The sequence below is a fragment of the Mauremys mutica genome, chromosome 2 (assembly GCF_020497125.1).
Source record: "Mauremys mutica isolate MM-2020 ecotype Southern chromosome 2, ASM2049712v1, whole genome shotgun sequence".
NCBI classification, from domain to species: domain Eukaryota; kingdom Metazoa; phylum Chordata; order Testudines; family Geoemydidae; genus Mauremys; species Mauremys mutica.
The window spans coordinates 98,310,706-98,334,199 of record NC_059073.1 but is presented as its reverse complement, the minus strand read 5'-3'; the positions used below and the strand labels follow the sequence as shown (position 1 = coordinate 98,334,199).

The 23,494-nt window shown below is 40.7% G+C and overlaps 1 protein-coding gene across 2 annotated transcripts in view; it reads right to left on the bottom strand.

Moving 5' to 3' along the window:
- CCDC102B (coiled-coil domain containing 102B) overlaps positions 1 to 23,494 on the bottom strand; it is a 357,030-nt gene that overhangs the window by 272,132 nt on the left and 61,404 nt on the right. The gene's annotated exons all lie outside the window — the stretch shown is intronic.

The window sequence follows — 23,494 nt, the reverse complement described above, 5'->3', positions numbered from 1 at the left end:
AGCATGTCCCTGCGGCCCACATCGCTTTCTGCAGCTCCCATTGTCCGGGAACGGCAAACCGTGGCCACTGGGAGCTGCAGGGGGCTGGTGCCTGAAGATAGTCAACATAAACAAAATGTCTCACGGCCCACCAGCAGATTACCCTGATGGGCTGCGTGCCAAAGGTTGCCGACCCTTGTTCTACATGGAGCTAGTAACACCACACTAGATGTTTGTGGCCAGTTCCTTGCAAAACTGGAGAAAAGACAGAAAGATCTTCAAGAACTAATATATGTAATACAAGGACTAACAACTCCCCTAGTAGGGCTGCCCTCAATGCAAGACTACACCTAGTAGAGATATTAAGCATTAATTGCAAAACCAAAACTCATCAGGGAGATGTATCGATGTCTTCACAAAGCTAGGAAAGCTTTCAGGGAGAATAAAATAAAACTGATGCCATCAGCAAATTCCTTTGCGCCCCTAGCCCCATACTGCATATGTATACCCTTGCTAGGGTAAGTCAAAGATGAACTGAAGAGAAAGGAAGCTAAGGGGGTTATTTTCCAGAGAGACGAGCCCATTGACTGGTGTGTGGGGGTTGTTGTAGTACTGAAGACCAATATGGAAATCTGCATTTTTATATAACTTAATAAAAGCATGTGTAGAGAAAGTGATATACTTTCCACAGTTGATCAGACACGAGTTCTGTTACCAGACGCCAAATGTCAGTGGATTTGGTTCATAGATGGTCAGGCCTAGTGCTCAGAGTCCAAATACCAGAGCCAAGAGTTGAGTCATAGTCAGGAGTTAGAGCCGAGGGTTGGAACCAGGTCACCAGGAGTCAGGGAAGGCAGGAGCAGGACTTGTTCTGAGGCAGGAGCGAGGCTTCAACAGGATAGGAACAAAGCTGGATGCAGGATAGGATGAAGGCTGGATGCAGGATGGGATCTGGGCTGGAGATGTGGAAGAGCAAAGCAGGAGCAGGGCTTGGAGAGATGAGCACAGGAAGGCAGAGAGCCCATGTGTATGTGTGTTAAGCAGTCAGTAAGCTACTGCTGCTGCTAAGTTTACTAAATGGCCTACCGGCTTCCTCAGCTAATCAGGCAGGGTAGCCTAGTTTGCAAATTAGGGCATCAAAAGTACTGAGCAAGAACAGCTGAGGACCTTACTCCTGATACCTAAACATTCTCAAAATTAGATGCTATAGCAGACTCCTGGAAAATACCCCTTGATAAAGAATCTACAACATTAACTACATCCATCACTTTGTTTGGAAGGTACTCTTTCAGTCAGCTTCCATTTGCAGATCTGCAGCACCAGAACATTTCCAGAAAAGAACCTCTCAGATTGTGTCTAGTTTTCCTAGCATCCTTTGCCACACAGATGATGTATTGGAATATAGGAGAGATAAAAAATGTGCTGAGCAACTACTTGCAATTTAAAGATGTTTCCAACAAGCTGGCCTCACTCTGAATTAGAAATGTGAATTTGGAAAGGAGCAGATAAAATTGGTAAGACACATAATTCGCATACAGGGAATTCAGCTGCATTCAGACAAACTGAAGGCCTTACTTGCCTTACTGAACCCAAAGATGCCTCTGTTGTAAGAAGATTCCTTGGCATGACAAATGATTGTGAGAATTTCTTATCAAATTTACCTCATCTAACAAAACCTTTAAAAGATCTCAGTGGTCACAACAGATGAATCTAGGGGAGCACACAACAAAACCACATTTAATAAAATAAAAAGTACGGTCATCTCCACCTGTTTTTGCACAATATTCTGTAAACTATCCAATAAAAGTAGCAGTGGTTGCATCTTCATATTAGTTAAGAGCAGTGCTTACTAAAAAGCAACAAGAAGCAGACCTGAGACTTATTGCATTAATATCAAGAAGTCTCTCAGAAATCAAGAAGCAGTAAGTTCAAGTGAGAAAGGAAGCTCTAGCAGTCACTTGAGCCACTGAACAATCAGTGCACATCTGTCTGGCTTGGATTTTAACATAGAAACAGACCATAAACCTTTATTGACATTATTGGGTTCAAAAGCACTGGACGACCTTCCGAGTGTCAAAGATTTTGACAATGGCTGATGCAATTTTCTTTCAACATTGAACACATATCAGAGAAAGCACTCATAGCAGCAGTCACTCTATTTAAAGTCTCAATTAAGCAGCCACCAATAGAAGAAGAACAGGCTTTAGAGAAAGATGTCGAAGTATACATTGATCTTGTTCTGATGGCAATTCCACAATCTGCCAGATGACTTCAACAAATTAGACATCAACAATGGAAGGTTGAGACTTGCCAAAAATGTTCTCCTTTGACAGAGTTGAGTTGTGGGCTGAAGGAGTCAACTTTCAATTGGTCTCTTACCATATTGACAAGTCTAGACTGCCCTTCATATGGTCAGTGGTCTGCTTCTGAAAGGATGGGGCATTTTTATCCCTATGATACTTCAAAAAGAGATGCTCTCCAAAATGTGTGAGGGACACTTAGGTATGAACAAGTGCAGAGCTCAAACACAATTAATATGGTGGCCTGGTCTGAGTTAGCAAATTTAGACCTTAGTAGGAGGGCTGCTAGGTATATAACAAGGAGAAAATCACCAGACCATGACAGCAAGGAACAATAGATTTTTTTTCCTGGAAATGACATACATACATTGTAGACATCAATTACTTCTCCTCATATATTGGATGGCTATATTTACACAGACCTCATCGGCACAGGTCATCAGAAACTAAGGTTAATATTTGCAAGACATGGAGCTCCAGAAGTCCTCATATCTGATTGTGTGCCTCAATTTTAATTCTTTGCACAGGATTTTGATTTTGAATATTGTACTAGTAATCCACATTATCCTCAAAGCAACAGTGAGGTGCAGGGCAAAGTGCAGACTTGAGAAAGACTTCCACAAAAATCAGTGGAATGGCATAAGGCACTCATGGCATTTCAGTCAGCACTGATTGCATCTGGATTATCTCCAGAAGAACTTCTGAAGAGAAGATAACTAAAGACTCTAAGTGGCCTGACCTGAACGAATTTCGAAAACAGGACACTGAAATAACTTTTGGCAACAACATAATGTCAGTGTTTGTCACAGAACAAAAGTGCTACTTGAACTGAAACCAGACATCTGGAACTGTTCAGAATTTGACAGAAACTCCCAGACCCTGCTGAGTGGAGACTCCAAAAGGACTTCTCCCGAGGAATTCGGTTCATCTTCGGTATTTCCCCAACACAAAGAGAATCTGGGACCTGTGATACTCTGTCAGGAAGTGAGCCCCTGCCACAAGGAACTCCACACACAAAACACAACAGAAGTGAAAACTTGGTGTGGAGGACTGATTAGACCCCTCTCATAGACTTGATCTTTAGAATATTGTTCACTCCTATTTAAAAAAAATTGATAAGGGGACATAATTCTGTAAATAGTTTTAAGGAATTTGAAGTTTATTTTGAATTGTTGTGTGCATACACACTGGGTTGTAATTTAAGTTTTAATCTCTTTATTATCAAGAAAGGAAGATATGGTGTGGTTATAAAGTTCTTGGTCCTCCACATTTATCAGAGGCCCAGGATGTGTTGCTGCAGAGAGTTTAATAAAGGAAGGAACTTCACAGTCAGGGAGTTCTTTAGTTATTGCTTAAGACATAGCTCTTTACATGTTTATACTCTCACACTACATCCATGTTCAAGACCACAGTTACACACATGCTTAAAGTTAATCACACGTTCAGTGCTCATTGAGGTCATGGGCGTACCCACATTAGATATGTGCTTAAGTATTTTCTTGATGAAGGGCCTAAGTCCTGAACAGAGATGGATGTAAATACATACTCAAGTACTTTCCTGAATTGGAAATGTAATGAGGAAATGTAAGTTAACTTTTTTTCCCTGGGTCTACTAGTGCATCCTATCACTATTGTATCAGTCTTTTTTAGCTGAATGCTCTTCAGTGCAGGGTCTGTCCTTAATTATGTTTCTTGAATTAAGAATACTATTGGCAATTAACAAATAATAATGATAATAATGTTTTTTATTTATTCAACAACCAAAAAACCTCCAACATGTTTAACCCTATTATTATGGCCCATCATTTTCCCAAATCCTTTCTACTCAGTTTAAAATTACCTTACAACAAAATGTCTTGTATAATATGCTCAGTTTGCCATATTTCTATGTGTAAATGAGATTTAAAATTGGATCAGTATGATTTAATTTTCTAACTGCATTTCTTTTTTGCCTTGAGCTGCACGTAATTATTATAGTCCAAACCCAAGAATAATCTATATGAACATTCTATATGGTTTTAGTAGAATTTAAAGTGTGCTCTAACTGCAGTTAAGAAAAGAATTAGAATGAACAAATCCTTGGAGGGGACCTTTAACAATGATAAAGGATTCAAACAAAATCCTTAAAACTTGACAAGCTATCATTTACTTGAAGAATCAACACTTCTGTATGTGTGAAACCACAGAATATTTCTCTTTGCTACTGTACACAGACAAGTGAGGTTTTCATCCAATGGAACAGAAACAAATCCATGTATTAGTTTTCTCCTGATCTGTACAGTCTCGAGGGGCGGGGGGGCGGGGGGGGGGAAACAGACCCACACCTGATTTTTTATGTTCCTCAGCTTTGCAAGGTAAAATTGGATCCATTGATGTTCATTCCAAGTGGGATTTTACAAACATTAGCATGCTTTTCTTGTAGTCGATTGGATTATGACAGATGAACCCAGCACAAGTGGCAGCAGCTATAGGTTACACAAACTGCATTGAAAAACCTATGTAAATGGCAAAGATTGTTTTAGGCAAAGGGATTAGAGCAATTATTTCTTCTAATTTAATTTTAAATCTCACAGAGCAGCTGCTTTGGAGCATTCTTAACCAAAAGATCTGAAGCTAAGCAAGAGCTTTCATCCCTTAATTTGCCTCAGTGACATCCTAGCTTTACAAGAATTTAAGATGCCTATTCATTAATTCCCACATGTGTTTCGAGGTTCAGTAATAGACATTTGGTTTATATTTCAAAGAAGAGTAACTTGTTTCCACTGAGAACAACTTTTTTAAACGGCTCTTGAAACAGTTATAAATTGTGGGTTTTGCCCTTTCATTTAAGTAAAGTTGGAATGACAGAGAAGTGTGGTATTTATAGAGAGTTTTCATGATCTGAGGCTGGTTTGGTTTGTATTATGGTTGTTTGTTTGTTTAAAAAAACAACACTTGACCACAATCTTCTCCCTGACATACGGAACTCTAACAGTTATTAGGGAGTTGAGTCCAACTTGCGCAAATCTTTCCTACTATCGAACAGTTGTCAAAACAAGTTTTCCTTTTTTGGGCAATGTGCCTTTATGTGTGTGTGTTGGGATGGGGGAGCATGGATCTTGAAGTTAGCAAAACCCTCCACCTGTGCTACACAGGAAAACAGCGTTTTCAGCAAAGAAGCATCACAGTAATTGGATGTTTCCTAAAAGAACCTTAATTCTCCAAACCAACAACAAGCAACCTTGGATACTTGATTTACCTATTGAATTTCAGTTTCTCAGTGCATACATTTCACTATGGGCCAGATTGTGAAATCCTTACTTAATGCTGAACAGCACCTCACTTATTAATAATTATTTGTATTGTGGAACAGACCCAGTCATGGACTATGATCCCATTCTGCTAGGTGCCATCTGAACACTGAAGAAAAAGATGGTCACTGCCCCAGCGTGATAACAATCTAAGTATAAGGCAAGAGACAACAGATGGATATATACAGACATAGGAGCACAAAGAAACAAGCAATTTCAACTTGTCATCAATTTCAAGAGCTGCCTCTTATTTCAATAGGATGAGTTGTGGAATAAGGTACTATTCAATTTAGCTAAGGGGGAGCATAATCCAGCCCTATATTATTAAACAAGTAATAAGTGTTACTCAAACATAGTACAAGACACTACCTAAAATTATTTTAGTAATTTAGAGTAGAATTGCCAGAAGAGCTGTCCGACTGAACTTATATCAACAGTTAGTAGCAGCAAATAAATAAATAATGGATTGCACTTACAAAGCACCTTCTACAACAAATGCTTTACAGATTATGTGCCCATTAAATATTGTACTATATACCTAATGCACACGTTTGAAATTAAGCTCAGAGGGGATTCATCTCTTCCCCCAAGATCACACAATGAGTCAGCGACAGTTGGGAATAGAATATGGGTCTGCTCAAACCTCTATATAATATTCCCCGACTACAAGGAAAGTATATTCTCTTATTGGAGTCGGATGAGATTCTTGTGTACATAAACAACATTCTAAAAGAATCCTCTGCCTGTTTGTTATTTGGCCAGCTCTGCAAAGGTCAAAGAATATTGCAGTTATGATGGCATATATAAGAAAATTCAACAATTTATTACCTTTCAGGAAATTAAAAAGATAATGCCTCTTTTGCAAAGGCCAAGTGTGAGGCTGGGTAGATAAAGCAGATTTAAGAACTTTAAGCAATAAACAGGATGGAACTGAGCAGAGACTTGTAATCCATGTTCTGAGGTCCTGCATAGCCCTTTCTAGTGGGTGGCTGACATGCTGGTTCCCACTGATTTGGAGATTTGAAAGACTTCTATTGGGATGCCAGATCCCCAAAACAGCTTATGTTCACTATTCATAATCACTAGCAGTGTAAGCTAACTGTAAAGATCTAAGCCACCACAAACAATGAAATGATCCTTATACCTCACCCAACTGGAATAAAATTCACATATAGGGACAGGCAAGCTATCCTCCTGAATAAGTATCTGTGACAGAATGTACCTTGTATTCACACCTTACACACTATCGTAATAATCTTTTTACAAAGTATGCCTTGTAAGGAATCATATGAAAACTCAAAATTTGCTGTTCAGTATCATCCTGATAAAATACACATGTGACAACACCGTATGTGAAATTACAAGATTTCCATGTATGGTGTTATTAGCACATGTTCCAAACCACAACCCTACCCAAGTAGAAGTTGGAAAAGAGTTCTGTCCTAAACAAAGGACCATGTGCTCTGCTTAATTTGCATTTAAGCAGTAAACCATCACCAAGCAGGCAGAGGAGAGAAAAACAGCTCAAACAGGTGAGGAAAAAAAGTATCAGGGAACATCCTTCCACATAGACTTTTTGTCTCCTGGTATCCAGCTGCAAATGTTTTTCAAATGGGGAACAAACTATAAAAAGGAGGGGGAAACTCTCCAAGGCCCTCTCCTCACAGACCATTGCATTTATGGCACCCGAAGCAACAAAGGAAGCATTAGTTGGATTCTGGGAGAAGGGGTCCTGAACTAAGAAGTTTGATCAGTAAGACTCCTGAAAGCATGTGGTGAGAACTTTGCTTCGAATTCAACACAGTTTGTTGAGTTAGGCGCTAGTTGTGTTTTATGTTTATTTTTCTTGTAACCATTTCTGATCTTTATGCCTCATTACATGTACTCAGTTAAAATCTCTCTCTTATAATTAATAAACTTGTTTTATTGTTTAATCCAGTGTGTTTAAATTGAAGTGTTTGAGAAACTCCATTTGGGGTGGCAACTTGTATGCTTATTAAAAAAAATAACAGAGTTTATATAAACTTGCATTGTCCAGGAGAGGGCTGGACAATACAAGACATTTATTTACGGGGGAAATTGTAAGACATGGGGTGGGGGTGGGAGGGTATTGTTGGGGCCAGCCTGCAAAATAACCAAGACTGGTGAAAGCCAAGATATGGGTGGCTGGAGCACACATACAGACATAGCTGGGAGTGACTTGCATGTGAGTCACTTGCTGGAGGCTGGAGTGACTTGCTGGAGGCTCTTTCGGGCAGTCCAGGCTGGAGGCTACAATAGCAAAGCATTATGAAAGACCCCCTTAGTTAGAGGGCAGGGATGACACAGCTACTCATCAGTCTGGATTGTACCCTGGGTAAGTCACAGTATCACAGATCATAAATTGTAACAGGGTCCCTCTTCCCCTGGCATGCCACAAGAGACCTTCTATAAAATGCTCTCCTCCCGCCCTTCTTCAAGAGCTAGGGACTTAACTCTGAAGGGAAAAGGCACCCTGGCACCAGAAGGCCTCTAAATCTATTTAAATTAAGAACAGTTCCATGAGAGGGTTCTGAAAAGTGTGGTAGCCTTTGGGGAAAAGCAGAGCTGAATCCTCTTTCCAGCTATGTATAACTAATTGTAAACAAAGGCAAAGTTTATGGCATCCTTACTCATATTGGGAAGTCCCATACTTCACAGTCCTATCTATTTCAATAGGTCTGCATGTTGAGTATGGTGTTACTGTGGCACAAGCTTGACAAAATTAGTAATGAGTACTCTCATAGAGTCATACAACAGATCATTAATTTTGCATTAGACTCATCACCACTGGATGATAAAAAAAATCATTTGATGAACGGGAATTTTTCAGTCTGCATGACCTTACATGGCATTACATACAGCAAGGCAAATGTGGGAAAAAAATTCTGAAAACATTAATTTTAATTTTGAAAGAAACTTTCTTTAATTGTATTTGCTCCTCTTCTGTGTTTTCTTTACATGAATATTCTGGTAAATGAGTTTATGGGCAGGCATATTCACTGAAGCAGCAAAATCTTCACTGAATATTTCAGAATATAATCAAAAACACTTTCAAATTTGTAATCATGAGATATGTAATTCTTAGAGTTACACTCCTCCAGTGAGGGAATACAAACATTCCATGTGAGCTGTGTGGGTCCAATCAAAACACTTTGAATATCAAATTGTTGCAACAAAAGTTTTGCTGATAATCAAAAATGATTTATAGAAATTATTCTGCCCGTAGTTCAGAACAAATAGAGTTGAAAAAGTTATGATCTATTCATGGTCAATTCACAAGCAGAAACAACCAAACATATTATAAATTTTTAATTATAAATTATCAAGGCAAGTGTAAACACTGAAATATTATGTGAAGATGTTTTCCAGGCATCCCCATTAATTTCCCCACACACACATTCAGTCAACCAACCATCCAGAACTAGTTTAAAGGGGCAAATCACTTTCCAAATATAACCTAACAAACCCTATTCCTTGCAGGTAGTGCTATTTTTATGTGCTGTTTCACCTCCACAAATTAACAACTTGGCTCTTCGCTCTATTACATGCTTTTGATCTCTCTTGCAATTCAAAATGAAGAGAGTTTAGCAACCTGAACTCATTCCTTTCAGTATTAGATATTATAAAGCCACAATAGAGTTCGTAGTCATTGCTCTTCACAGGCACAAAAGTCATCTGTGATCATAACAAATGACTTGTATCTAATCACCTGCCAGTCTGACTGGAGGTTATTGCAAATTCAGTGTGAAAGGTGTTGCACTGAGGTTGCTTGAAGAGAAGCAGAGGAGAGTATAACTATGTCTTCTAAAACACAGTGCAGTTCCCTAGTACTGCTGTCATGATCCCCTTCTCTTTGATTGATAGACTGTGCTATGAAAAAGCCTGGGTTAAGCAATATTCTGCTTCAGCCTCTATCTGTGAGCCAACCCTATATTCCTTACTGACCCCTGAAATCAATGGGAGTTTTACCTAGTTTTACCTGGCAAGAAATGCAGGATCAGGCCTTCTAAGAGAAAAAAACGCATGGTGAGCCATTGGTGACTGGATTGAGGGAGAGGATGGCTGGGGCATACAACAGCCTTACTATGTGGGTCATCTTCTGGGTATGAACCCAGGTTCTTCAGACAGTCCTTGGACCACTTGACTTAAAGGAATAACTAGATAAGTGAGTAGCAATAGCAGGTGATCACCATCCTTTAGTGGTCCAACCACCAGGAGAGGAGGCACAGACTGCGCTTGTGTGGTTTACTGAGCACTTCCCTCTTGTTCTACATAGGATCATATGAATAAATGTTAAATTTATTTCCATGTCGCAAAGTGATCCTTGCCCATGAAGAACGTACAAGAGGGCAGAATTTACCATCCATTCAGACTCATTTAGGGACTGATCCAAAGTCTATTGACAACAAGAGAAAAGACTCACATTGATTTCACTGGGCTTTGGATCATTTCCTAATTTCATTCTCCTCATTGTCCATAGAAATAAGCAAGGTTCCATGGGTGAAACTGAAGGCAGAATTTGACTATCTAAACAAAACACCATTAATTAATTTTACCTAAAATTGAATCCCTGATTAATTAGAATCTAAGGAAACAGAGGATGTAATGCAACAGCTCCAAGGCCCTCATCTCACTGTCAGTCAGAACATGCAGGCTGAAAAGGCAAATTCATGTTACAAATTAAACACGAATAATGCTTGGCTGGCTCTCTTCCCCTCTAACATCCCAAGCTTTTTCTTTGCTCCAAAAGTAATACAACTCTTCTCTGTACATTATAGCTGATTGAAAAATCATCTTCTATTTCAATAGCCACAATGAAACAACAAATCTGACCAACTTTTCTTCATCCTACACTCTTAGTCAAGTAGATGTGGTAGTAAACTTACATATGCAGCAGATATATGCACTTTTTCCTAAACCGAGCACTGAAAATTCTTGTGGAGTGTTTGGTTTCGGTCTACATTCTAGATACCAGGTGCAGAAAGAAACTACCTCCCAATCCTCACAGCACTAGATACTTGAAGCTTGAAGTTTTGGACAAGCACTATCTACCGCTCCATCTGTTGTTTCTTCAGAGCTCATGGAAAGATCCTTTTGAAATCAGGAATGTGACATGAGTCACAGGTCTTTCCAAATCTTCCTTTCAAAAACATGCACAAAGCCACCAGCTGGGGAGGGTCACTAAATATGTTGTGAAATTAAAATTCTCCATCAGCATACAATAATAAAGTTTAGTTCCCTTTATGACTTGTGTAACCCTATAATTAAATACAATCAACTATATCTGGCTGTCCTGTTAAATCAATAATGTAAACTTCACATCAATGGAGAATAGTGTAGGTCCTATGCAAGTAACTTGTTGCTTATGCATCTAATTCATTAATATGTAGGTTTATCATCCAGGACTAGGTTGGGCAATTCATACTTACATGGATGAGCACTTACACAAATAATCCTGCTTAAATCAATAAGTCTGCTCACAAAGTAAGTGCTTACCAGGGTGAATAAGGGCTCCATAGTCAAGCCAGACATGATGACTACAGCTGATCAGAAAACAGTATTTTGCATGAAAACTTTTGAAAAAATGAAAAAGTATCATGTTTTTCACAGGACTTTTTCATTTTTTCAACTGAAAAAAAAGAAAAACAAAAGAGATTGGGGTTTTATTTTAGAAAAAAAAGGCCATTTTTCTTCAAAAAAAATGGTCATTTTTCTTCAAAAAAATGTTGATAGAAAATTTTCAAACCAACTCTAATAATTATCCTCATCCTGGGCAAGAATAGATGGAAGACAGCTACTACAGGAAGTGCAAAGTATTAAAACTAGGTGCCTTAAACCAAGTGATCTATATTCCAACCTGGTATAATTTTGAGCTAATTCATTATCAGTTTTCTGAGCATAACTCATTGATGAATACATGTTCATTTTTCCCAAGTTAATAGTAATCTTTTCAATAACAGCAAATGGGTTTATTGGTAGGAACATTTGTCAAAGCAGCAAACTAAGTGAATATGTCAAAATATTCTGAAAGGCAAATTTGAATGAAGTATTTGAACCAGAAACCTGACTTTATTGAAAACATTTCCACTAAAATAAATAAACACAATTTAAAAAACCCTATCCTAATTCAAATGTCTCCTAAAAACTCATTTCTGCACTGTAAACAAGTCATCAGTGACAAAACGTTTTAAAGAAATATTCCTAATCATTCATGTTTTTGAGTTGTCCAGTGTGTGTACGCTATTCATGGTCAGTCTTATTTAGATTGTAAACTAGTGAGAGCAGAGATTATTTGAGTTCTGTACAGCACAGAATACACAGTTACTGCTTAAATAAACAATAAAATATGCTAATCACTATACATTACTGTTTTTGCCTAAAAACCATGATATAACTTAGTCTATTTATGGTGGATCCACAGGCAAATGCAGCTGAGAGAATGGTTGCAGCTTTGCCTTGGAGTGGACAGTGATTCTTTTCATTGCACATCAAAAAGCACACAAAGCCCTCCCTTATATGTTTCTTAATTGAAACAAACACTATGCTATTTTAATGCAGCACGAGAATTCGTTCCTTTTTGTCCTTCATTCTTTTCAACTCTATAACTGCTCTTTTCTATTTCACTTTTTGATCCAATGCAGTCACTGTGTAGTCATTTACACGAATACAAAATGGCTGTAACGTGCTACTATATTGGTTTTGGTAATGCTTTACACCACGGATGAAAATGACTACACAAAGGTGTATGGCAATTGAGAATCAGGCCACTAAGCTTTAATTTACTCTTCAGCTGACTGTCAGTCTGCCACTGATTCTTGTTCAGACACTTGCCGCTTTACAGTCTCTTTCATTCTGGCTAATTTGTTTTCTCTGTTTTCTGTGACCTTTCCCTCTTTTAGAGCATTAGTTTCTTTGGATATATATTAGGGATTTTAAATGAGGAAAGAACAAACTCTGAGACTAGCTGAAAGAAGGGCAGGTCACAAGCCCTGTAGCACCAACAAATGAACAAGACCACTTGAGGTTTCAGCCATTAGGAGGTTGTACTCCTTTGATATAGTGCTGTTCTGTAGCTGATATCTGAGATGATATAAGTGGTGGTGGAACTTCTTAAAGGACTACTGAGAAAAAAATAAACTCATTATGTGATCGAATGCATCTCCTTCAGCCTCTTCCCTAAAGCACTTACTGGTTGAAGAATACCATATTTAATTCAATGTGTTCATATTAATTGAGCTCCAGTGAAGGTGACTTTTTAAGGAAAGGCTAAATATGCTACTTGCTTTATTTTATATTGTATACCTTGAGCGAAATTCCTAGGGATTAGCTAGGTTGGAAGGATACACCAATACATTTTGATAGTATAGGGACATAGCCACTCTGGCTGTAGTGGAGTTATACCCATCTGTACTAGCTGAGGATGTAAACATCAACACATAGGATCTCATTCAGTACACTGGAGTCCTGTCTCTTCTTTACCATCTGTACCATTGAAAGAACATCAAGATAGTATTACAGCTCTACAACCAAGATATTGAAGTCAAAATAGCCATAAGTTATAATGTAAAATACAGAGAGAGTTTGGAAGAATCCTTTTTCTTGAACAGTGCTCAGAGATATTTTTTATGAGTGAGTTATTTCTAGTGCAAGATGAACAACTCTGGTGACTGAGTTCTGGGTTTCCTAGTTTTTCCCCAGAAAAGAAAGAGCAGCAGCAAAATCTAGCTTCTAACACTGCTCTGAAAATGTGCCTCAAACTAAGGGTGAAGGATACTAGTTTAGTCTCCATATCCAGTCAATTCCAAGTGTCTCTGCTGATACTGGCACTGCTAATGGGAGTGCCAGCAATTGCCAATTTTAGTGATTTGTCATTTCCAGTGGGACTCAGACTGAGAATCAACTTGTTTTTTTATTTAAATTAGACCAGCTAGAGTAGATGTGCTTTAATATTCCAACTACCAGAAAGGGAAAAATCTTTTTGTTTTAATGACAAAAGAGCTATCACTCTCTACAGAGGCATTTCTAAGTCTACACTGCACACCAGTGGCAAGTATCAGAAGATGCATATTTTTCTGTGGTTACAGTTTATTGCAAAATTGCTTAATAAATATTGCTTTATTTAGCCTTCAGACCACCAGAAAAGTGCATCTATTAAAAATCTTAAGAGCACAGCATGTTTGCTATAAAATGTTCATTAGAACAATGGATTGGAGGCTTAATGTATACGCAAATGTTTTAAAAGGTATCTTGTGTGTGAAGAAATTAAATGCACAACAAGAATTGTGGAGTATAAGATCTTCACAACATCTTTCAGATATAATTCCCTGTTTATAGAAGATTGTCAAGTTGCTCTCAAATGTGTACTGGATATCCAAGGACCTAAATAGGCCAAATCAGATGTAACTTATGTGTATGAGACAACATATGACCACTTCAAAGTAAAAAATGAGCCAAATATGTATCTATGTATTATCTAATCAAAGCCATACATCTCCAAGTTGGATCTCACAGAGTCACTAAGTATCACTTTCTAGTGACTATCAGGATAACTAACCTGTTTACCAAGTAGTTTAGCTGAGTCCAACAATCCACCATATCAGTGGCTACTGAGAAAAGATAACAGCAGAAAAGATATGAAGGAATCCTAGGGTTGGGGTGCGGAAGGGATGAGGGCTCCAGCTTGGGGTGCGGGCTCTGGGGTGGGGCAAGGGATGAGGGGTTTGGGGTGCAGAAGGGGGCTCCAGGATGGGGTCAAGGGGTTCGGAGTGTGAGAGGCTCCAGGCTAGAGCAGAGAGTTGGGGTGCAGGAGGGAGGGAGGGCTCTGGCTGGGGGTGTGGGCTCTGGGGTGGGGCCAGAAATGAGGGTTTCAGGATGCATGAGGGGGCTCTGGGCTGGGGCAGGGGTGTGAAGGTTCCATCTGGGGCTGTGGGCTCGGGTGGGGCCAGGGATGAGGCATTCAGGGTGTGGCAGGGGGCTCCAGGCATGGCAGGGGGTTGGGGTGCAGGGGTGGGGGTAAGGGCTCTGGCTGGGGGTGTGGCTGGGGATGTGAGTTTCAGGGTGCAGGAGGGGGCTCTGGCTGGAGACAAGGGGTTCGGACTGTGGGAGGAGATGCAGACTCTGGGAGGCAGTTTGGGTGTGGGGGGGGGACTCAAGACTGGGGCAGTGGGTTGGGCTGTGGGAGCAGGTTTGGGGTGCAGGCTCCGGGTGGCACTTACCTCAGATGGCTCCCAGAAGCGGCCGGCACGTCCAGCTCCTCACGTGGAGAGGGCAGGGGGGTCAGCTCACAGCCCTCACCTGCAAGTGCCACCCCCGCAGCTCCCATTGGCCAGGAACTGCGGGAGCCAGTGCTCGGGGTGGGGGCAGCGTGCGGAGCCTCTTTGACTGCCCCTGCACCTAGAGTGCACAGGGACATACTGGCTGCTTCTGGGAGCCGCGTGGAGCCTACCTTATCCTCGCTGCTCCACCGACCAGACTATTAGTGGCGTGGTCAGCAGTGCTGACCAAAGTCGCAGGGTCTCTTTTCAACCGGGCATTCCGGTTGGACACCAGACTCCTGGCAACCCTATTCTCATGGCTGGATCTGGGAATTGCTTCTAGCACCATAGCCTGGCGCGGCTCTAGGTATTTTGCCGCCCCAAGCACGGCAGGCATGCTGCCTTCAGCGGCTTGCCTGCGGGAGGTCCCTGGTCCCGCGGATCTGGCGGCAGCTTGCGGGAGGTCCGCTGAAGCCACGGGAACGCAGACCCTCCGCAGGCATGCCGCTGAAGGCAACCTGCCTGACACCCTCGCGGTGACCGGCAGAGCGTCCCCCCTGGCTTGCCGCCCCAGGCACGCGCTTGGCATGCTGGTGCCTGGAGCCGCCCCTGACCATAGCAAGTAACACAGCTGGGAAACTTGTAGAAAGAAAGGACTGGGTAGAGACCACTTCCCAATGTTAATTACATATTAAGGAAAAGGGAACACTGAAGACAAGGATAATATCTCCACTTAGAATCTTAAAAAAAAAGGCAAATGGAAAACTCTTTAGAAACGAAAGTGAGGAATATGTGATTGAGCAAAGTATTAAATGAAGTTACTGAGGAATTCTGTAGTGATGTTACTAAGGGTATTCGAAAGACAACCAGCTTAGCTATTCCTAAAATATGAACACTACTTAAAGACAAGAAAAGAGTTTCATGGTGGAACAAGGAATGTAAAATGATAATTAGGAAAAGGAATAAGGCATACAGAAAAGCAAAAAAAATCCCTAAATAATGAGGACTTAATCAAATATTTTAAAAAAGCAAGGCAGGTGCACAAAGGGCTATCTAGAGGGCAAAAAGAGAAAGCTGGGAAACAGACTGCAGGAAAGTAAATAAAAATACCAGTTCAGCAGAGATATATAAGCAGATTAGGAAAATGAATGGAATAAAGAGTAAGAGCCACAATTGCAGGGCATGGAGAAATAAGCTCCAATAAAGAAAGTGTAAATTCTGGCCACATGTTTCAAAAGTAAAGATGAGGATCAGAGGACAAATTAGGGAGAGGAAAATAAGATTCTTTAAGGATAATTGTGAGAGGCTGAAAAGATGGAAGGAGGATGTGGATATTATTTTAAATGAAAACTTTGGTAGGAGAGAACTACAAACAATGGTAATAAGCAGCAAAAGCACCATACCAGGCAAGAACATAATAAGCTTTGAAATACTTAAACACTTAAGTGAAGGAAGCTTGAGATGCTACTAAAATTATATAACAACATATTGCAAAAAGGTGAAATATCTAAAGACTGGAAACACGCAATTATTGTCCCAGTGAGAAAGTCAGGTAAGTTGTGCTCAAGACTCGACACAAAGACCCATTGCCCTCAAAAAATAGTAATGGAAAGATTAGTGGTACAACACCCAGAGAGAAGTAAATTCATAGATGGAATGCAAAGTGGGTTCAGAAGAGGTAGGAGTGAGATTGACCACATTGTAAGGTTAGAGACAGAACCACAAAAAAACCTGAGAACCAAAGAATTCACAATGACAACTTTCCTGGACATAGAGAAAGCCTATGCTGTGTTATGGAGAGAGGGATTACTTCATAAAGTGGCTTCCATGGATGTTATGGGGAAAATATATAGATGGATAAGGGACTTATTAAACAAAAGACCTACACAAGTCTGAATAGGGAAAGCTTTTTCCAACCTATATTTACTTGCAAATGGAATTCCACAGGAGAATGGTAGCCCAACCCTCTTTAATATCATGATAAATTACCTCCCTAAGGAACTGAGTACAGGAATAGGGATCATGTTATTTGCTGACAACTGTGTCATATGTGAGGCTACGTTTTAGTCATGGGTATTTTTAGTAAAAGTCATGGACAGGGCAGTAAACAAAAATTCACAGCCCATGACCTGTCTATGACTTTTACTATTTATCCCTGACTAAAACTTTGGGGGTGAGGGGCTTGGAGGGGCAGCCCTGGGGGTGCTGCAGGTGGTGGCCCAAAGGGTGCCATGGGTGCTCGGGGGAGTTGCATCTTGGGGAGCACTGTGGGTGTTCAGGGGGAGGGGCGTCACAGCCAGGGGAGAAGGGGTTGGCGAGGCTGGGGCAAATTCCCTACCCAGCTCCTGGGAAGTGGCAACCTCCAGCTCCTAGATCCACGTGCTGCCTCTGCTCTGCTCCAAGCCCAGATTCTGCAAGTCCCATCGACTGGGAACCACAGTCAATGGGAGCTGCGGTGGTGGTGCCTGCAGGCAGAGGCAGCACATGGAGCTAGGAACTGAGGGAGGGGAGTTCCTGTGGCCCTTCTGGGGAGCCCCCCAGGTAAGCACTGCCCCGCACACCCAAACACTTGCTGCTGGGGAAGCAGGGACGAGACTGGTTATCTGGACCAAAAGGAGAAACCTTGAAAGAGCCGCCAAAAGAATCAATAATGCACTTAAGTGCATAATGGGGAAACAGGTGGAGCTTCCAATTTTCCTTAAGCAAAATTAAGGGAGTGAGCTTCACAAAAAGGAAAATCCAAAAAGTTGTAAATATATAGTGATATAACAAACATCTAAATATAGTGAAAAATTAAAAATTCTTAGGTGTGATATTTGATAAGCTCACTTAGAGGGACTATATTAAAATATTAAAGAAAAGTGAAAATGTAGAATCAACTTACTGAAAAGTATCTCTGGAACATTCTGAGGAGCAGATAAGAAAATCGTGACAATACTATACAAAGCGTTAATTAGACCACTTATTGAGTATAGATGCCAGGCCTTTGGATCAGCAATGAAAGGAATCTGAGAAAACTAGACTATATCCAAACACAGGCATAGCATATCACATGTGGTGCCTTCATTACTACAGACAGCAGGCAGTGAAATGTCTGTCACTCTTACAATGAAGCTCCTAGACTTAAACTTTTGTGACAAAGTACTATGTAATAGCAAAGATGATAACACAAAGTTAATAAATAATGATCATTGGGAATTAAGTGGAGGACAAAAAACCCTCAAAATTCCCCATGTGAGTAGGCTACAGAAGTGGATAAAGGATCTTAATGAAAAGAGGATTGAAAGAGACCAAAATCTATAGTTATGTGAAAATATTATATCACTGGAAAACTTTCCCCCCTGAGATAAACATGGAATTATATAGTGAAATACATAAAGGGAGAAGACTGATAAATATACAACATATAACAAATCAATATATTGGTGACAAGCAGGGACACTATTGCCAAATGTATACAGATGGCTCCAACGAGGAAGATACAGGGAGAGTGGGAACAGCTCTCGGAGTGCCTCACTCAGATTCAAGAAAGCCATAATGCTAACTAACTTTCTATCAGCTGAGCTAACAGGGATTATACTGGCACTAAACTGGACTTCAGATGTGTGGCCAGCTGCTGTAGCCAATCTGTGAGACTCCTTATCAGGGCCACAGACAATTTTACAGTGATAAGTCTGCTAGCAGAAATGACAGTATCTTTAATGAAATATTACTGCTAATAACTGAACTGTCACCATTGAATATAACGACAGCAATAGCATGGTTCCCGGCACATATAGTGATAGCAGTCAACAAACTGGCTGACAAATAGGCAAAAAAGTGCTATTAATCATGAACCTAGGAATTCCCTTAAGCAAACAAAAATTTAAACACCTAATCAAAAATGAGCTAAGGAAGGAATGGCAAGAATTGTTGGCAAATAAAAGAAATGGGAAAAAATTCTGAGACATATGCCCTACAGTTAACAATGTTGACATAAGCCAAGGCCCCAGGAGGAAGAGCAAAGTGGCTCTATTTAGAATGATAACAGGGCATTGTAGATTAAACAGTAATTTATTTCTAATTAACATGCACAAAAATGTGTAACATGCAACGTTCCTGAAACCATAGATCATATTCTTTTGGGATTGTAAAGACTGTACCAATGAAAGGAGCTATTTATATAGCAAACTCAGCCTTAAAGTGAAAAAAAAAATTCTTGCCACATCAATCAAAAAAAATTAGGAAAACAAGGCCCATTTTTAAAAAGCTCTTTTGCAATTCTCTAAGAATACGGGGAAAGGTGCGAGACTCTAAGTCAGTGTTTCCCAAACTTGGGACACCGCTTGCTTAGGAAAAGCCCCTGGCGGGCCGGGCCAGTTTGTTTACCTGCCATGTCCGCAGGTCTGGCCGATTGCGGCTCCCATTGGTCACGGTTCGCTGCTCCAGGCCAATGGGGGCTGCGGGAAGAGACGTGGGCTGAGAGATGTACTGGCTGCCGCTTCTAGCGGCTCCCGTTGGCCTGGAGCAGCGAATCACGGCCAGTGGGAGCTGCAATCAGCCAGACCTGTGGATGCAGCAGGTAAACAAACCAGCTCAGCCTGCCAGGGGCTTTCCCTAAACAAGCAGCGTCCCAAATTTGGGAAACACTGCTCTAAGTCATGGAAAAGATACTAAGTACAATGCATGGCAATCAGACTCAGGAAGTGAATCTGCTATGCCACAAACCTGAAGAAGAAGAAAAGGGCTTTGGGGGATGTCATAGGTCTCACCCCCACTCTGAACTTTAGGGTACAGATGTGGGGACCTGCATGGACACTTCTAAGCTTAATTACCAGCTTAGATCTGGTCTCGCTGCCACCATCCAGAATTTCTGAGTACCTGGATCACTCCCCTTCCCCCAAAACCCTTCCCCTCCCTGGGTAGCCTTGAGAGACTCCTCCACCAATTCCCTGGTGAGTCCAGATCCAATTCCCTTGGATCTAAAAAAACAGGGAAAAAAATCAATCAGGTTCTTAAAAAGAAGGCTTTTAATTAAAGAAAAGAAAGGTAAAAGAAAGAAAAAAAAACCTCTGGGGGACAGCATATCAGCTAATCTCACAGACAATAGATTGAAAACACAGGATGTTCCTCTGGGCAAAAATCTTAATACACACAAGAATACCCAATTTGATAATTCCCTTAATGGCACCAAGACAAGTCACAAAAGAAAATAAACATAAATCTATTTATTCCTTTCTAAAACTTACTACTCTGATAAGAGGCTGGTTCCTTGATCTTTTTCACTCCGGCTGAAACTGAAAACTGACTAAACAAAGGAAACTTCCCTCCTTCCTTTTGAAACATCTTGTTCCCCCATTGATTCCTCTGGTCAGGTGTCAGCTAGGCTAGGTGAACTTCTTAACCCTTTACAGGTAAAAGAGGCATTAACCTTAACTATCTGTTTATGACAGGGGAAGTAGTCTGCAGTTACTCCCTTGGAGAAGGGAGGTGTGCTTGGAGTTACAGAGTCTGGCAATAAACCAAAGAAAGAAGTAGTGTACATTTACCCCCAGGATGAGGGTGTTTAGGCTGGTAAATTTGAGGCGGTACCAGGAGATAGAGAAGGGAAGTAGGAAGGAGTCCAGAGAAATAGCAACAGAGACTAGGAGCAAGCAGATCATGGTTGCTAGACAAAGAATCCCTGGGCTGGAGCCCAGGTTCCCAGCTTCTGAGGAACTAGCATAGGACTTGGCCTTGGAGCAGAAAACTGTCGGAATGGCATGCAGAAAGCTGACCCAGTGGGACTTTGATATCCCTGAAGGGAAGGTCTATATAATGACCTGGCTGGAGGGCTGAGTCACAAAGAGGGAGCACTGCGAGTCCTGTGTCCAATGAGCCATGGGCCAGAAGCAATCTGTCTCAAGGCGAGGCATCAGACCTGAGTGGAATCAATCCCCAGACTCAGCCACAAGGAGGTGTCCAATGGTAAGTGAACCCCGTGATACACAGCCCAGCGATATAAAATGACTTGTATAATTTTATATTGTGAGTTGAAAGTAGATTTAGAGGTCGAACTCAGGCCTCTTAACTGCCAGTTCCCTACTCTAACAACTATATATACTATCTCTCTTGCTTATGACTCTGAACAGGACACATTCGATGCTGTGTGAACACATACTAGAACCTGGGATAGCATCATTGTGCACATATCGTCACTTTTTCTAGGATTTTTTTCCTAGTTAGAAACTAGTTTATAGTTTCCAAATACTTTTTGGGGTGAGTGAAGTCTTTAAAAAAAAAAAAGATTTTCCTCTCCATTTTTAGGATGTGGTAATATGCTTCTTTCTAAGACAGAGTGCTGCATTTGCTGCACCACTGCTTTATTCTAGTATAGCAATTCTGAAGTTTCTGTGCTCCTTTACTTAATACCTCTTAGCTCATCAAACCTGACCAAAATCTTGTTCTTCCAAAAAACAAGCAGAACTAATCATATCGCTACTAATTGCTATCTTCAGAGGCATTGACACTGAAAAACTAAGGTTTCAGAGTAGCAGCCGTGTTAGTCTGTATCCGCAAAAAAAAACAGGAGTACTTGTGGCACCTTAAAGACTAACAAATTTATTTTAGCATGAGCTTTCGTGAGCTAAAGCTCACTTCTTCGGATGCATAGAATGGAACACACAGACAGGAGATATTTATACATACAGAGAACATGAAAAGGTGGAAGTATGCATACCAACAGGCAGAGTCTAATCAATTGAGATGAGCTATCGTTAGCAGGAGGAAAAAAAACTTTTTGAAGTGATAATTAAGATGGCCCATAGAAGGTGTGAGGAGAACTTAACATAGGGAAATAGATTCAATTGGTGTAATGACCCAACCATTCCCAGTCTTTGTTTAGACCACAGTTAATAGTATCTAGTTTGCATATTAATTCAAGTTCAGTAGTTTCTCTTTGGAGTCCTCGAGGAATTCCACCGAGATTTTAACAATTTCCATCCCACCATCAACCTCAGCCTAGACCAATCCACACAAGCGGTCCATTTCCTAGACACTACTGTGATGTGATGGTCACATAAATACCACCCTATACCGGAAACCCACTGACCGCTATACTTACTTACATGCCTCCAGCTTCCATCCTGGACACACCACACGATACATTGTCTACAGCCAAGCTCTAAGATACAACCGTATTTGCTCCAATCCCTCAGACAGAGATAAACACCTACAAGATCTCTATCAAGCATTCTTAAACCTACAATACCCACCTGCTGAAGTGAAAAAACAGATTGACAGAGCCAGAAGAGTACCCAGAAGCCACCTACTACAGGACAAGCCTAAAAAAGAAAATAACAGAACACCACTAGCCATCACCTACAGCCCCCAACTAAAACCTCTCCAGCGCATCATCAAAGATTTACAGCCTATCCTTAAAGATGATCCCTCACTCTCACAGATCTTGGGAGACAGGCCAGTCCTCGCTTATAGACAGCCTCCCAACCTGAAGCAAATACTCACCAGCAACCGCACACCATACAACATAAACACTAACCCAGGAACCTATCCTTGCAATAAAGCCCGATGCCAGCTCTGTCCACATATCCATTCAAGTGACACCATCACAGGACCTAATCACATCAGACACACCATCAGGGGCTCATACACCTGCACATCTACCAACGTGATATATGCCATCATGTGCCAGCAATGCCCCTCTGCCATGTACATTGGCCAAACCGGACAGTCTCTACGCAAAAGAATAAATGGACACAAATCTGACATCAGGAATCATAACATTCAAAAACCAGTGGGAGAACACTTCAACCTCTCTAACCACTCAGTGACAGACTTGAAGGTGGCAATTTTTCAACAAAAAAACTTCAAAAACAGACTCCAAAGAGAAACTGCTGAACTTGAATTAATATGCAAACTAGATACTATTAACTAAACAAAGACTGGGAATGGTTGGGTGATTACACCAATTGAATCTATTTAAGTTAAGTTCTCCTCACACCTTCTATGGGCCATCTTAATTATCACTTCAAAAAGTTTTTTTTCCTCCTGCTAACGATAGCTCATCTCAATTGATTAGACTCTGCCTGTTGGTATGCATACTTCCACCTTTTCATGTTCTCTGTATGTATAAATATCTCCTGTCTGTGTGTTCCATTCTATGCATCCGAAGAAGTGAGCTTTAGCTCACGAAAGCTCATGCTAAAATAAATTTGTTAGTCTTTAAGGTGCCACAAGTACTCCTGTTTTTTTTTGAAAAACTAAGATCGTCCACTGTTCTGAAGAAGGTGGTTTGGCAAGAGAAATAAGGTTGTTAATTCTATGAAATATTATCTCCACATGATCACTTAGATCAGAACCATTTTACTCTCAGAGTAAAGGGTACAGCAAGAATCGACTGGAACATAGAGTTCATTACTCTAGGAGTATCCTTGAAAAGGGCTGTGCTTGAGTCTGAGTGTGTTAGCATTTCTCCAAATCCCGCATGATATAATGGGCAACATTTATTATGCATGGTTAGTTGAAGGGAAGCTCGTGGATCCATAATGCAGATATATAAGAACCTCTCAACATAGTTTTAGTATATCAGAAGGATACTAAAGACCTTTTCTGTTTTATCCATGAGAATTAGAACTATATTTTTAAGCTTCTATCTACAAGACTCTATCTACAA